Here is a 16,305-nt window from a genome sequence, read left to right as displayed (position 1 = left end):
GCATGTTGCATGTCCTGTACGGGCCTTTCTGGATACAGAAAATGTTCGACTGCTGCCCTGGCCAGCACATTCTCCAGATCTCTCGCCAAATTGAAAACGTCTGGTCAATGGTGGTCGAGCAACTGGCCGGTCACAATACACCAGTGACAACTCTTGATGAAGTATGGTATCGTGTTGAAGCTGCATGGGCAGCTGTACCTGTACATGCCATCCAAGTTCTGTTTGACTCAATGCCCAGTCGTATCAAGGCCGTTATTACGGCCAGCGGTGGTTGTTCTTGGTACTGATGTCTCAGGATGTATGCACCCAAATTGCGTGAAAATGTAATCACATGTCAGTTCTAGTATAATATATTTGTCCAATGAATACCCGTTTATCTTGTTCATTTCTTCTTGGTGTGGCAATTTTAATGGCCAGTAGTGTATGTCAAACAGAGTGCCAAAAGAATAAGTGGAGTGAGACGTGCACTTTTGCCTCCAATATCACATGATCTCACTCCTCTGGATAGTTCTGTCAGATGACGTCATTGAAGAACTGGAGCAGTGAAACGTATAATGTGAGAATTTTTACAAGATGAGCTGACGCTCTTTGTAAGAGTTTGTAACTTATGTTCTGCTCAGTAAATCACTGACGATGTGCTTTACGTTCTCATACCTTGGCCTATACCTGCGATTTTTCTTCCACAGTCGTGTAACGGTTTTCAGCTATGGTTCAGCTTTCAAAACGTTATCAACGACTCTGTATCTTCAGTCAGCTATGTACGCTACTAAACATTTTTCTCCTTAGCTCGTTGAAGGATTTCCTCGGTCCACCGAATCTTAATCGATGTCTCTTGTAACACAACACTGTGTCCCTCTCAATTTTCGCAACCCAACAGATTTTATTTGGCCAGCTGATTCTTTTTATAGGTAGCACTGTTTTTTTTTGTACAATTTTCGTTATTATATTTGTATTGCAGCTTTCTTATTTATCATCTGTACTGCCGATAGAACTAAATTCGTATACCTCTTGAACTGTCTCGGGTCCAAATGTAACGTTTAGCAATCCAGTACGCCCTGCTGCGCTGAACATGATATTCATTTCCACTTTGTCTTTATACATATTTTACCCATCAACTAGAACAGGTTTCATTTCATTAAGCAGTGAAAAACAACGAACGGAAGTAAATCAAAGACAGACAAAAGTAACACGAAGGAGCGGAAATTAAATCAGCAATAAACTTGATTTTGTAGTGTGTACTACGTAGCAGAAGTGAAGCAATTATGTTATCTCTGAAACAAACTAAAGAGAGTGAACGAGGCACGGATGGTATAACGAGAAGACCAGCGCGGGTCAAGGGGGTATTTCCGGCACTAAGATGTCTACTACCGTGAAACATCGACCCTTAAGAAAGAATTTTTTGCAGTGTATGGAACGTAATATGGACAGTGAGGAAAACTGAAAAACTGGGTCGTAAGATACGTAACGATGATGTTCTCCGCATAAATTGTAAGGAAAACCATGTAGACAACACTGATAAGTGGGAACACGGTGTTATTACATGCGTTAAGACAAGAAATAGGTTTTTGGTGTTTGAAGGAATTATAGAAGATGTGACTATCGAGTAAGACAGAACTGAAATGTATCTAACGAGTAATTCAGGACATTGGTTGCCAGTGATGTCCAAAGATTAAGACGTCGACAGGGGAGATGAACTGTCCGCAGCTCGTGGTCGTGCGGTAGCGTTCTCGCTTCCCGCGCCCGGGTTCCCGGGTTCGATTCCCGGCGGGGTCAGGAATTTTCTCTTCCTCGTGATGACTGGGTGTTGTGTGATGTCCTTAGGTTAGTTAGGTTTAAGTAGTTCTAAGTTCTAGGGGACTGATGACCATAGCTGTTAAGTCCCATAGTGCTCAGAGCCATTTGGGGAGATGAATTAGTGTCGATCTACATCAAACCAGCCAGTCACTACAGTGAGCTGCATATGATAAATGTTGGAATATTGCATCCATGCATTATAGGAGTATCAAGGAATATATCCTCTTCCTTGAAGAAGCCACTGCAGGTCCTTTCGAGTTCACATCACAAACTGTTCGTATCACATGCTTTTGTACTCGGAAACATTTACCCTGAGTTGTCCAGAAAAGTAATCCTGTATGAAGGTACGAAGGTAATGAAGGTAAACGAATTATGATAGCTCTTTTATTTTTATATTCCACATCTTCGGCATTTGTCTGGGGGTTTCTGCGATTCTGTAGTAACCTCATCCCAACTAAATATTTTATCAAGTTTTAATCTAATGAAGTGAGGAATGACAACCTCTTCTATTTGCTTGTTGTTATATATTAAGTGTACCGGGTGAATCACCTAAGACTTGCACCGCAAATATTGCGGAAATGAACAGAGCTACTTATGTACGGCTTTCATAGAACGGATTGTAGTCAGGGCTCGTACTATTAGCCAATCAGCATATTGTAATAATACTTAAAAAGATTAATTTTTTGTGCATACGTGCTCCTTTTAAATGGAACAATGACTATTAACATCAACAAAATAAATGCAGAGTAAATTAGAAAGTCAGTGGTTTTTGTTACAGGCTTTTGATGCCAGTCGTTTACGAGATACCGTATTTTGAAAAATTCCCTCGCCGACACTTGTGCAATACCTGTGATAGCACACACTAAAGAACAACGTAAGTACATACACGACTTATGTGGATTCTGCCCAGTAAGCAGACCACTGACCATCACAGGTTTTGTTCATAATAACCACCGGCAGCGGCAATACTCGCTTCCAGTCTGGTATGGAACGACTGCTGCTCATGTACTAGTGTTTCATCGGAGATGCTGTAATACTTGTATGTCACTGCATACAGTTGGGTTTAGTCGGTATCTTTGTAGACAGCGTCTTTCAGCGTTCTCCACAGAAAAAAAGTCTACACGCGCCAATCTGGGGAACAGGCCGGCCATGTTACAGGTTTTCAGCGTCCAGTCCAACGATTTGGAAACAATTCGTGAAGACATGCTATAGTACTTCGTGCAGTATGAACTGGACATCCATCGTGTTGGTAACACAGGTTTCACCTAGTCTGCAGAGGAACGTCTAACATTTGTGGAAGTCTATCTGTTGGGAAGCTGCGATACTTACGTGCTTTCGGTGTTCCGTCTGTGAAAAGCGGGCTTATGAGCTGATGACTCAGTGTCCCATACCACACGTTTACACTCTATGGACGCTGACATTCCACTTTAAGAAGCCAACGGAGACTCTCAGCGGACCGTCAGTGCTTCTTTCGACGGATTACCTGGCCATCATTTGTCAAAGTGGCTTCATCATTTAACAAGACACATGATACATTTGGAGTATCCTGTCTTAATGCTCATGTTCAGAAGTTAACACAATTCTCATAATCGTTTCCATGCAGCTCTTATTGGGGGGAGAGATGTGATAGAGTTGGAACCTTTGTCGATGGAGAATGTGTAGGACATTTGACTGACCCATGCTACTTCCTCGTGCGGTTGAACGCGAGCTAACGTGTGGATCAACTGCAACTGCAGTAAGAACGTTAGTTTCCCCTCTTCTGTCGTCATCTGTGCCGTTCTGTTACCTTGCCTAGGTATTACACAACCACTTTGATAAATACGTTGGTTGGAACTTATATAGAGGCAACACTGCTGTGGAGACACTATGCAATGGAATCTACTATTGTCACAGATAGCACACATTTTTGACAAACCGACCTCAGGCCAGTATTACACTATCAAATTTCTTTGTCAAAGATTTCATCAAAGATATGATCAAATATTCCGTCAAATATATTTGACAAAGATCTTTGACGTAGCGCTAGAAGGGGTATTACACTGTCATCAAATTTTTCGGCAGAGTTCAAGATGGCTGACAACTACTTGTTATTAGCCGCAGCAGTTGCACGTACTGCAATTGCATTGTGTGCACATGCGGAAAAAACAAGTGGGGGGGAAAAAAAGGAACCATACATAGGAGGTTGACAGTCTTAAATTCCTGGGATTACAACTTGATGATAAATTCAGTTGGGATGAGCACACCACAGAACTGCAGAAACGCCTTAACAAATCTGTATTTGCAATTCGAGTGTTAGCAGACATATTCAACATACAAATAAAAAAGCTTGCATACTTTGCCTACTTTCATTCCATAATGTCACATGGTATAATATTTTGGGATAAATCTTCAAGTCAAACAAAAGCTTTCAGAGTCCAAAAGCGTGTAATACGTATTATTTGTGGAGTAAATTCACGGACGTCCTGCAGAAACCTCTTCAAAGAACTGGCTATACTAATTACTGCCTCTCAGTATATTTACTCCTTAATGAAATTTGTCCTAAATAATATGTCTCTTATTCCAACAAACAACTCAGTTCATACATACAATACCAGGAACAAAAATGATCTGCACAAGGACATAAAAGCACTTACTTTAGTTCAAAAAGGGGTCCACTACTCAGGAACACTCATCTTCAATAATTTGCCAGTAAACATAAAAAATTTAGTTACAAATAAAGTTCAGTTTAAAAGGAGCCTGAAAGACTTACTAGTGGCAAACTCCTTCTACTCCACTGACGAAATTTTTAATAGAAACAAATGATGTATTGTATTTATTCATACTATTAGTATTGTTATTTCAGCTTAAAAAAATTGACATGTTTCACATCCACGAGGATCTCCTCAGCACGGATCTATGGAACGAAAAACTAATCTAATCTGGGTGAAGCCGTGGGTTTTACGACGACACGATAAAAGCATACAACAAAACTTGTTACGTGAGCTTACAGTGGAAGACGTCACGTCGTACATCAATAACTTAAGAATGGATGAGCATACATTTCTGTATGTGTTCAGTGAAGTGTATCCTATCACAAAGCACAATATTCACTTAAGAACTGCTATATCTTCAGCAGACAGGCTCACTGTAACACTCCGATTCCTTGCTACAGGAGAGGGTTATGTTAGGTTAGGTTAGGTCAGGTCAGGTCAGGTCAGGTCTCCAATCTTCTTAATCTATTTTTGTATTCAGGGTGACTCACGTTGTAAAGCGCCTCATCAGCTTCATACATCTCTATTAATTTTCTATTTGTCAGCACACACCAATTGTATTTACCGGCAATGTTTATAAAAACACTACAGACGACAGAACGCTGCAGCGATGCTAGCGCTCCACGTGGTAACATGTCACATTGCAGTGAACAGAAGACAAGCGATTTCTTTGATCAAATCTATAGCGAGGCCCTAGATTTGATCAAATATAGGACGACATTTGACAAAGTTCCTATTACACCATCAAATATCTTTGACAAAGATTTTTGACAAAGATGACTGACAAAGAAATCTGATAGTGTAATACCGGCCTTACCTCCGAGCAAATGGACTCGCCCGTCCCACGTCACCGGCATGCGCACAATCGAGGGAAGCACAGTCACTCGTTAGCTAGCGGTCTAACGTAACGTGTCACTATGTTTTCGAAACAGGAACAACGTAGTTGGATCAAGATTGATCGTGCCAGAGGTAGTACAGCACGACAGTGTGATCAAGGTCTTAAAGAGGCGTGAGAAAAAAGCGGCGACACTTTCGGCGCAACCCTCCCATCATTTTGCGCGACAATGCGCGGGCGCACACAGCGAAAGCTGTGGCTGATCTGTTCGGTCGATGGGACTGGGAAGTACTGTACCATCTACCATACTCTGTGGACTTAAGTGCTTGTGATTTTCATTTGATTCCTAAGACGAAAGAACCACTTCGTGGCATTCGCTTCAGAACTGTTGCAGAAATTCGACAGGCAGTAGACCGCTCCATTCGCACCATCAACAGAACAGGCTCTGCTAACGGTATACTACGCCTTCCACATCGCTGGCAACGGATTCTACACGACGCTGGTGACTACTTTGAACGACAGTAACAGGTGCAAACATGTAATTCTTTTGTATCAGTTGTGAATAAATAGTTGCCACTATTTAAGTTCTAACCCTCGTAATTGCCGAGATAGTTAACATCTATTGCGACATCCTGAAGACGAACGAAATGCATTCTTCCTACATTCTCTATACACCAAGAGTAAGTCGGCTTTTTCTGCATTGGTAAATCCCATCGTCTACTCACGACCTGCTGCTTGAACTGTCATGCAATAATTGACTAGCACGTCGCAATGCACTCAAGGAACACCCAAGAACACTGTAAGCAAACATAACAACATCGTTCCTAGCAAGTATGCAGTTTCTATGGCACAAATAAGTGTCGGTGTGGAAACTTTTCAAAATAAGATATCTCGTAAATGACTCGCATTTGACTCCTGCAACAAAAACCACTAACATTCTAATTTACTCTACTTTTAGTCCGTTAATGTCATAGGCATTGTTCCTTTTAAATGTGTATGTTGCACAACAAATACACAGTCTAAGTATTATTACAACTTGTTGATTGGCTAACTATACGAGATCTCCCCCCCCCCCCCCCCCCCCCGACTACCATTTCCGCAATATTTGCGGTTTACGTTTTAGGTGAATCACCCTCTATAATGTGGAGGGGGTGGGAGACAAGTCTTATTAGTTACCAACTGCATAAACTGTGTTTTTTCTGAGTCTAGTGACAAAGAATAGGCTAGCTCCCTTTATTAATGCCCTTGGAAACTTTATTAATCGAGCTTTATAAAACTATACTGGATTTGTATTTTATATCTAAGCCAAGAACACTTAATTTTAATACTTTTATTCCAATTACTAGTTTCGAGAGAATCGTGCCGTCACCTTTAGATTGGCATTACACTGCATAAAACGAAAGTAATAACTCGGTAATCTGCACAAGATACAACTATTTTTTGGGATTACCCAAATTTTACTAAAGCTTTTACATAAGCATTCGTATGTGTTAACATACATGTGTTGTCGACATTTTGACAACAAAGAGTAAATTCGTTAAAAAGCTCAACGTGGTTTGTCATTTATGTAACAGAGTCCTCCGAGATGGGTTGTCAAATGAATGTAAGGTAAAAGTGCAACGTCTGTAGAACCAGTAGAGTTAGAACTACACGCCATGTCGACGATCTCAAGTGGACTGAAGTAATTCGAGGCAGAGACCTTGTGCTTTCCCTGCAGACGTCAGGTGGCACATGGTATTGACGGGCTATATATTAAAATATTTTGAAATTAATCTAATGATAATTTTACACTATTTAAAAAGCATATTTTATTGTACATAAGTTACAAAGGTAGATCTTTATACACATGATTCATGCTCGAAGATATGGCGGATTTCACCAGTACAACTTACGTGGATGGAAAAACGTTATGGTAACAAACATTCGTAATCCTCCTAGACTGTCATTATGTTCTACAAGACGCTCAGTACAGCAAAACATAGATAGGCTCGCCCGCTATACACGACGATCTTTTTATTTATATCCTATACATACCATTCACTAATCCATCCAAACCTAGAAAATCAAAAACTTATTGTACGCAGCATAGAACAACAAATCGAAAAACCAAGGGGAGGGGTTCGCAGGATGGGGGGTTAAACGGTGGTCGTTGGGGCAGTGCGGATAGTGGGCGAAGAGGGGTGGGGAGGGGGAAAGGGGAGAATGGAGGTAACGGGGAAGGGTGGTGCGAAAGGAAAGGTTCAAATGGATCAAACGGCTCTGTGCACTAAGGGACTTAACTTCTGAGGTCATCAGTCCCCTAGAACTCAGAACTACTTAAACCTAACTAACGTAAGGACATCACACACATCCATGCCCAAGGCATGATTCGAACCTGCGACCGTAGCGGTCGAGTGGTTCCAGACTGCAGCGCCTAGAACCGCTCGGCCACCCAGGCCGGCGAAAGGAAAGGAATCGTAGTGTTAGGGAAATGTATAGGGTAAGGGGGAGGGGGAAGAGAGAGAGGAGAGATAGGGTGCTACATGGTTAAGATTTATTTGTCATGATGAAAATAAAAACACTTGCTTGTCACATTGAATTTACAGTATGTTTGTAATGATCAGTAGTAAAAACACGGTACTTAAAAGGAAACAATAATATATTAATAGCTAAGCCGAATTACATTTCAATTGTTGTAGTAACACTCACAGTCACATAGTTTTATAGTGTTAGCAATAAGCATATTTTGTTGAACTATTGACGATACTGTGTAGCCAGTGGTAACAGATTACACAATATGCTAATATAACCAGAGATTATCATTTATAAATCAAGACGCGTTTCAATATATGTAATTTACATTCGTGAAATGCGCCATTCTTTGTATATGAATTAGGTGTAAGATTTACCTTTGTGATTCCTTTAGTATATAATATGCTATTTAAATTATGTGAAATTATCATGAGGCCAGTTTCAAAATATGTCAATATATCGCCAGTTAACACGATGGCACCACCTGACGTCTACAAGGGCACTGCGGCGAATCAGTTTAGTCCACCTGAGGTCGTCGGCATGGATTTAGTTTTAACTCCATTGGTGCTATGCATGTTGCACTCATACCTTTTATTCTTTTGACAACCCATCTGGGAGCATTCTGTTTTATAAATTACCAACCATGTGGAGTTTTTTAATGTATTTACACATTGTTCTCAAAAGTCGACGACACATGTATGTGAACATATACGCAAAAGTTATGTCAAAATATTTGTAGAATTTGGACCATGCCCAAAATTAGTTGTAGGTTTTGCAGATTACCGATTACTCATTTTCGTTTCATACAGTGTACTGTCAATCTGAAGAAGATAGGTCGATTCTGTCGAAAGTAGTAATTGGGATAAAGGTACTAAAATCAAGCGATCTTGGCTTTTGCAAAAAATATATATAAACAAGGATCGTTCGAACAACATGTGTAAGTTAAAAATACTCGATTTTCTATTTATTGTAGGGTTAGTGTGAAGCACACTCAGAACAAATTCAGCACTTCACAATGATACGGAAAGCCAATAATACAGAAACGAAAAATTAAACACCTAAGTTAACTTCTGCATGACTAAACGGAGTGATGAAGTCGTAGCAAGTATACCTAATTCACGGTAATCCAATGAAAGAAAGTAGAAGATGTGTACCGACTTGAATATAATTCCCATCTCCCTGAGAATACAGAAAATTTACACGATGTATACTTTTTTCTTTCTTTCTTTTTTTTTATTTTGCAAATAGCTCTGTCATGAACCAAAATTTTACTACGTGAAAAACAAATGGCCTTAGCGGAGACAATCACTGGGCGAAAAAAAAAAAAAAACTGGGAGGGATGGTAATTCGCAGTGACGGCCTATTTCAAAGGCTTTTCAACAAATTATTGTATCTGTGGACACATAAATCACAGAATTCCTGAAAACAATTTGCAAAAATAGGTATATAAAGGTAACTTGGGTACACTGAAAGAATGTAACGCAAAAACCTTCTAACAAGAAGCAGAGCTACCAACTACAAGTTGATGGTGACTGACATGACTGAAGTTATCCAGGTCTGAGTCGGTATGTGTTTCTGAAGGCTCAGATAACGCTCGGGCTATTGTACAGACTTGTAGGGTATGAGGGAGTGACAATGGTAGAAAAATCGAATTTAACGAAATGGAGTATGATTTAGAACGAGAAAGACAGATTTGTATGAAGTACTATGTAGGCATACAACCTTATGGCAGCTTTTCTATTTCTACAGTTCTTGGTTAAATGCTAGAGACCGCGTACTATGGGCACTATGAGCGCGCTGGGTCATTTGTTAATTTACTACCTCCAATGGAGTGATAGGCATAGTTATATCGTAAAAAATCTCTACCTTGAATTCTAATGTCAGACGTACATCAGGATTGTAAGGTAAGAAACGAAATTTCGACTGTATGCTACATTTGTATACAAAACAGAGGAATATTATTGAATTCAATGCACAAAACCACATTTGTCACCAGACGTACCTAACCAGAAACATATTATGTTTTCGGGATTAATGTATTCATTTACGCAACAATTAGGAAATTTTTTTATACAATCACATATACTAAAATATTAATCGTCCCCATTATTCCATACAATTTTACGAAGGGTTAAAAATAAATACTCTTACAAGCATTCTAATTTGTATTCAAAATACATCGGTTTTGCGATTTCTGTTTAGAGACATTTAACTATTTCCTGGAAATTCACGCGAGTCTCAAACATTTGAGTCCGCCGTCACGTTACTTTGTGTATTCATCACAAAGTAACCATGACACGTAATTGCTTTTGTTCTCCATCATGCGCGTGCTGAAATAGTCCTTATCTGCTGCTCTTAACCCCTTTCGTGTCGTTAGCCTATATGATTATCAGTATTCCGCATTAAGCGTAGCCGTGCATGAAACACATACGTCCAGTTTTCTGTGATATCTTAAAAGTGTGTTTAGATCCACCAATAATGCGTTACCTAACATAAAACTATTTACCTCTAATGTCGCACACAGTTGCAAAAATCCATTCCAGGATTCCAGTATGCAACGCAAATGTTGAGGAACTTAGAAGAGAGAATATGCACTTAGCTGTTTGGAATTGCGGAGAGATAAATAAACAAGAGAAACAAGTAACAAACAGGAAAACCTGAAGAGTACAACCTATGTTTTCCATTTCTGTCTCCGCTTTTTCTTTTTCTTTCTTTCTTTCTTTTTAAATTTATGTGTAGTGTTTCTTTTGTTCTTATAAGGATGTAGAAAGAAAGTGATTCTAGTTTAGTGCAGGAACCTATCGGTCGCTTCAGTAACGCATTTTAGGATATGATGTATGCATGCTGACTGAAGTGAGGATAAAATGTTGTACCCGGGTCAGGATCCGAACCAAGCTCTCTCGGTCTCCCTGGCACAGTGGTTTTGCATAACTGCACGGACTACCCTGGCACTCCTCCCTCCTCTGTCCAAATTCCCATTCACGCCTCATCTCAGTCTTGGTACACATTTTCGTTCGTCGCTTCAGTCTGCCTGCGTAAATACGTTGTAGATGTTTGTGATCTGAAATGGTCTCTAGAACTATATAGTTTCGTAGTTTGGAAATAAAAATCACGATCGCAATCTGGAGCTCATTCTGAGCGCATAGAATTACCATGGATTCAGAAATAAATTCGCACGCCATAATTTTTGTCGTCTACATTGATTTTAGTCACTTAGCTATTTTACTGTGTAAGGTTTGGCTGTAAGCTACATTTTTAAGGAACCAAAACTGAACTATCCCGGCGTTGGCTTCTACCAGTCTGTCCATCCTTCTGTAAATAATTCGTGTCAGTGTTCTACAACCATGATTTATTAAGGTGTTAGTTCTTTAGTATCACAACTGCCAACATCTGCTTCCTTTGGAATTTGAGCCATAATGTTCTTCTTGAATTCTGAGCATATTTCGCCTGTCTCGTACAACTTGGACAACTTGGAATAATTTTTACATGGCTTGCTCCCCGAAATAGATCAGTAATTCCGAGAGAATGTCGTCTATCCTAGTGGCCTTATTTCGACTTACGTCTTTAAGTGCTCTGTCACCTTCTTGTGGCCCTGTGGTATTTCTCTTCCCATCTTCATCTACTTCTCTTCCTGTCTTTCTGCCTTCATGCTCCACCCTCTCTATTTATGTCTCCCAAAATTCATCTTTCCTTCCTTGCTTAGTACTGATCTTGACATTGATACAGCTGTTTCTCCGTCCTCCAAACACCTCTTTAATTTTTGCTATAAGCTATGTCTACCTTTCCACTTGTTATATGTGCTTATGTACCTTCTCAGTTGCAGTCTAACCATTCTTGCATAGCCGTCTATCACTTTTTGACAAACACATGTTTTAGACGTCTGTATTTCCTTTTGCTGAATTTTTATATTTTCTCGTTTGTTCAGATAATTCAGTATCGTGTAATATATAAGGATTTCTGCTAGGTCTTGTCTTGTTGATTGTTTGATCCCCTGCGTATGAAGAGGGATAATAGTAGTGCGCATTTGGCCACAGTTCCATCAAGCCCGTTTGTCTTTATAAAAAGGTGCGTTGATTGTCGCGGCGAACTGACATCGGTTTAAAGAATTTTTACATACACTCGCCACTGTGTGTTACGTTATTCATCTTCCGTCTACTAGCGCGAAGCGTATTTACAGTACATGGTTCGCGGTCATTCACTAGTGAACTGTATTTATATTTACTGGGGATTTAAAAATTTGCGTCTGTCAGACACCTTCAGAAAAAGCTCACACGCTGAGCTACAGCGTTTGAAAAATGAAAGACTTAAAATGTAGGCTAACATTTTCTTCACCATCTGCTGGAGGTCTCGTCAGTAACTGATTTGTTTTCAAGGATTCCTCCGAAAGATGAGGACGAGACGTCGATGAATAGTTTCATACTCCAACAGTGTCGTCTCAGCCCATCAAGTCAAGGTAGTACGTTTGTTCCAGACCCCTTTGAATGTTTACACTGGACGACAGACGTATATATCAAAATAAAGTTAAGCACAGCTGTCTATTTCATGATGCAGTCCTTAATCTTTATGGAAGCTGTTCAGCACCCGTACTTGAAATATTCGGGAACGCTAATTTCCCCCAGAAAAATTAGACGATGCACTACGGGGCTCTTGACAGCGTGGGGAATGTAACGCATGCTTTATGTGCTATGTGGGTAAACTGCCTTTCGGTAAACTCACAAGTGACGCGCATTATCAGGAATGGAAACAAGAAGTTGAACCAATGCACTGAAGATAGATTAACCGATCAAAAGTATCTTGACACCTATTAGTGGCTATTAATATAAATGTATCCTCTTCTTATGATGGCTCGTACTCTGCTGAGGACACATTGAATTAGGTGTCTTAATGACTATGGAGCACTGGCAACCTATTCTTCCAGGAGAACCGAAACCAGAGACGTGTCTTACGAGCGCTGGGTCCTGGGCGCAGTTGAATTTCTAAATCATTCCAGTGGTGTTACATTGAGTTCAGACCGGGTATCTCGGCATTTTATTCCATTTCAGAAATGTTATTGTCCCAAGATACAGTTTTACGACAGTGCAAACCGTCAACCTGATGCAGTAGATCATCGTTTCCGAACTCTTCCTGTACTGCACGCAGTATAGAATACTGTAAAATGTGTTCGTATCGTTTCGTACTTAGAGTTTTGTTTGGCGCAACAAATGGAGCACACCTTAGCCACGAAAACCAACCCTATATCATAACGCCTACTACTCCACACTTCACTGGTGACATCACAGTTGATGGCAGGTATGGTTCTCCAGGCATTCGCGAAACCCAAAAGATTCCATCGGATTGCCACATGGTACACTTTGATTCATTATTCCAGATCACTTGTTTGCGATCATGCAGTGACCATTGGCGTTTCCCTTTACACCGCCTCAAGCAACACTTAGTACTGATTACAGAAAACTAAGGCTTGTGAGCAGCTGCTCGACCATCATACCCCATTCCTTTTGGCCCTCTACCCACAGTCATTGTTAACGCTGGGCTGCTGGTAGTGCTTTGAAACCCACGAGTTATTTCTTTCGCTGATTTAATTGGATTATCTTACGACCTCCATACGTAATGCTCTCCGAAGTCTGCTTGGTTTTAGTTTAGATGTGATTATTCCTTCGAGTTTCCACTTCACAGTCACGTTACCAACAGTCGACTCGGGCAGCTTTAGAAACGTTGAAAAGTCGGAGTTTTTACTCAGGCGATGTACAGTGACAAGTCTGCCTTCAAAGTCGGTGAGCTCTTCTGACCAAACCATTCAGATGTTACTACTTCGCTACTGACCACACAACACACTCCGCCTCGTTTCACACGCGCCGGCTGACAAATCATGACATCAAGTAGTCAATTCCGCGTTAGATGTGGTGATCAGATATTTTTGATCAGTTAGTGTAACTCACGTGGTTGGTGAAAAGTCCGTCAAACCGTTGCCAGTACTGTCTTACAATTCTGCTGCCTCCCATGCATGGTCCTCATAGCGATATTGAGAATCAGGTCGATTAAGAGAGTCTGTTGAGCCATAAGGACAGTCATTATCTCTCAGTTGGTGTGCCAATGTAAACAGCCTCTTATATTGCTACGAAGTATGTGGTACAGTTGCTTGTAGATACTGTATGTATCTGTAAATGTATAACAGTTGTACATGAAATACGCGCCACGCAAAGTAAGCAGAAAGTAAAATGGGAAGAGCAGCTACACAGAAAATGAAATCTTCAACTCTTGCTAACCTAAGACCTCGTGTCGTGTTAAAATAATTTGTGCTGCAGCGCTCCATAGTAGATCAATGTAAATCGGTGTATTTGCCTTACCGAAGTGAACCTGTTTCACGAGAGATGGAATGCTCAATAACTGCAACAGTCAGATATCGACAACTGAGGTATATCACTCTACGTCTATGAAGAGTCAACAATGCAGAATTTTAGCGAATATGTGGTCTATAATTGTCAATGTTTGTTTAACAAGCTTACACGCAGTTCTTCCCCCTTCTGTGCATCATTTTACGCTTTATTTCCGAGACTTCGTGCATGTATGCCATTTGAATCTGATGGAACGTATGCATACCTGGAACATCTGGCCCGTGAATACCTAATTCAAATTTTTTTTGCTTGTCGGTTTATGACTTTATGTGGTAGTTGTTCACAGACACCGATGGAAACAGAAGACAATCTAAAAAGAATTCTTACTACCTGTAACATTGTTTGTTAACGACAAAATTTTGTGCGACGATGGTACGAATGTACTGACACTGGGGCTATAATTTGCACTTCTGTTGTGAATGTAGCATGTTGTGCGAGCTGTGAATATAAATAAAATTTTAGGAAACACAATACTTTTATTGTTTTTCATCAATTTCAGAAGATCAACAGTATTTTCTTTTATTGTCGCCTACGATATTCACTCAGTCGTTTCCTCACGTCGGATCGTAGACTAAACCTAATCACTATGGTAAGAACAGAAATACCTTGTGTATTTTAAAAAGGCACTTTGTTAGTAGCAGTATCTTTCTTCATCTGCAGATCAATCTTACAAGAATATTGGACATGTCACGATAACGTGTTTTAAAACAAATTAGCGTAATTCAGACCCACAGGCCTTTACATACAGGTCGATTTTGACACTGATGGTATAGGTAGGCTGCCGTGATCTTTTAGTAGGAACCGTTCCAGCATTTGCCTGAACCACAAAAAAACTGAAATTGGGATGGCCAGATGAAGATAGAAAGCTACATCCTTGCGAATGCAAAAAAATGGTTCAAATGGCTCTGAGCACTATGGGACTTAACTTCTGAGGTCATCAATTCCCTTGAACTTAGAACTACTTAAACCTAACCAACCTAAGGACATCACACACATCCATGCCCGAGGCAGGATTCGAACCTGCGACCGTAACGGTCACGCGGCTTCAGACAGAAGCGCCTAGAATCGCACGGCGACACCGGCTGGATTGCGAATGCAAGACCGTCTGTTTTATCCCTACAATTTTGCAATAAATTGTTTAATAATGTAAAATGCTGGTTGATTCTTCACTACCAGTCACAATAAGATCATTTGATTTTTCACTACCGGTAACTGCGTAAATCACTGGTAAAATTATAACACTATACACATATTATTTCATAGTGTGACGCTAAAGACACAGAGCATCAGCTTAAAAGAGGATCAAAGAGACGATATTTGGTTCCCATTTTGTTTCTCGTACTTTCCCGTTTCCTAACCTGAAAAATTTATCTCTCTATAGAAAGTGAGATGTTGAGCTCAGAAAGTGGATAAGATTTTAATATTATTCATTGCAGTGTTTTGGGAGTAAGGTTTTCCAAAAAACAAAACAAAAGCAAATTTATTTACGTTTCTTAGCCGTCTGTGTATTAATGTCACACATCAGCGCAAAAAAAAATACTTATTATCTTCTTTTAACACACTGGTATTTGGTCACAAAATCACTCTGCTTACTTCCTATGCATAATAAGTGAGATTAAAGCAAATACTATACTTTGTACCTTGTTACAAAGAGTTAAATTTATAGAAAATTACAGATACAATAGTTTATATATTATATTTCATACGTAATATAGATGCACTTTATGAATTTCTAAGTAATTTGTCCCCTTACGCTCTGATCTTTCGCCAATAAGAAGTCAGAATTGTAGTACTACAGTATTGTGCGGTGCCAGATTCGGGGAATTCACGTGGAACTAACACAGAATCACAGATTGCCAGCAAGTTTCATTTCCGAATGCGGTAGATATTACGATTGTAAGGGTAAATTACGTGCAAATTTTGCAGCTAGCACAGTTTACTCTGTTGCATTACTTTCGTGGAATATCTGAATTTCTGCGAAAATATTATTAATATGCCGCTGTCTAGCGACAAAGGGCAGAAC

This window comes from Schistocerca nitens, chromosome 8, assembly GCF_023898315.1.
Source record: "Schistocerca nitens isolate TAMUIC-IGC-003100 chromosome 8, iqSchNite1.1, whole genome shotgun sequence".
NCBI classification, from domain to species: Eukaryota; Metazoa; Arthropoda; class Insecta; order Orthoptera; family Acrididae; genus Schistocerca; species Schistocerca nitens.
Note: the sequence above shows the minus strand (reverse complement) of the source record.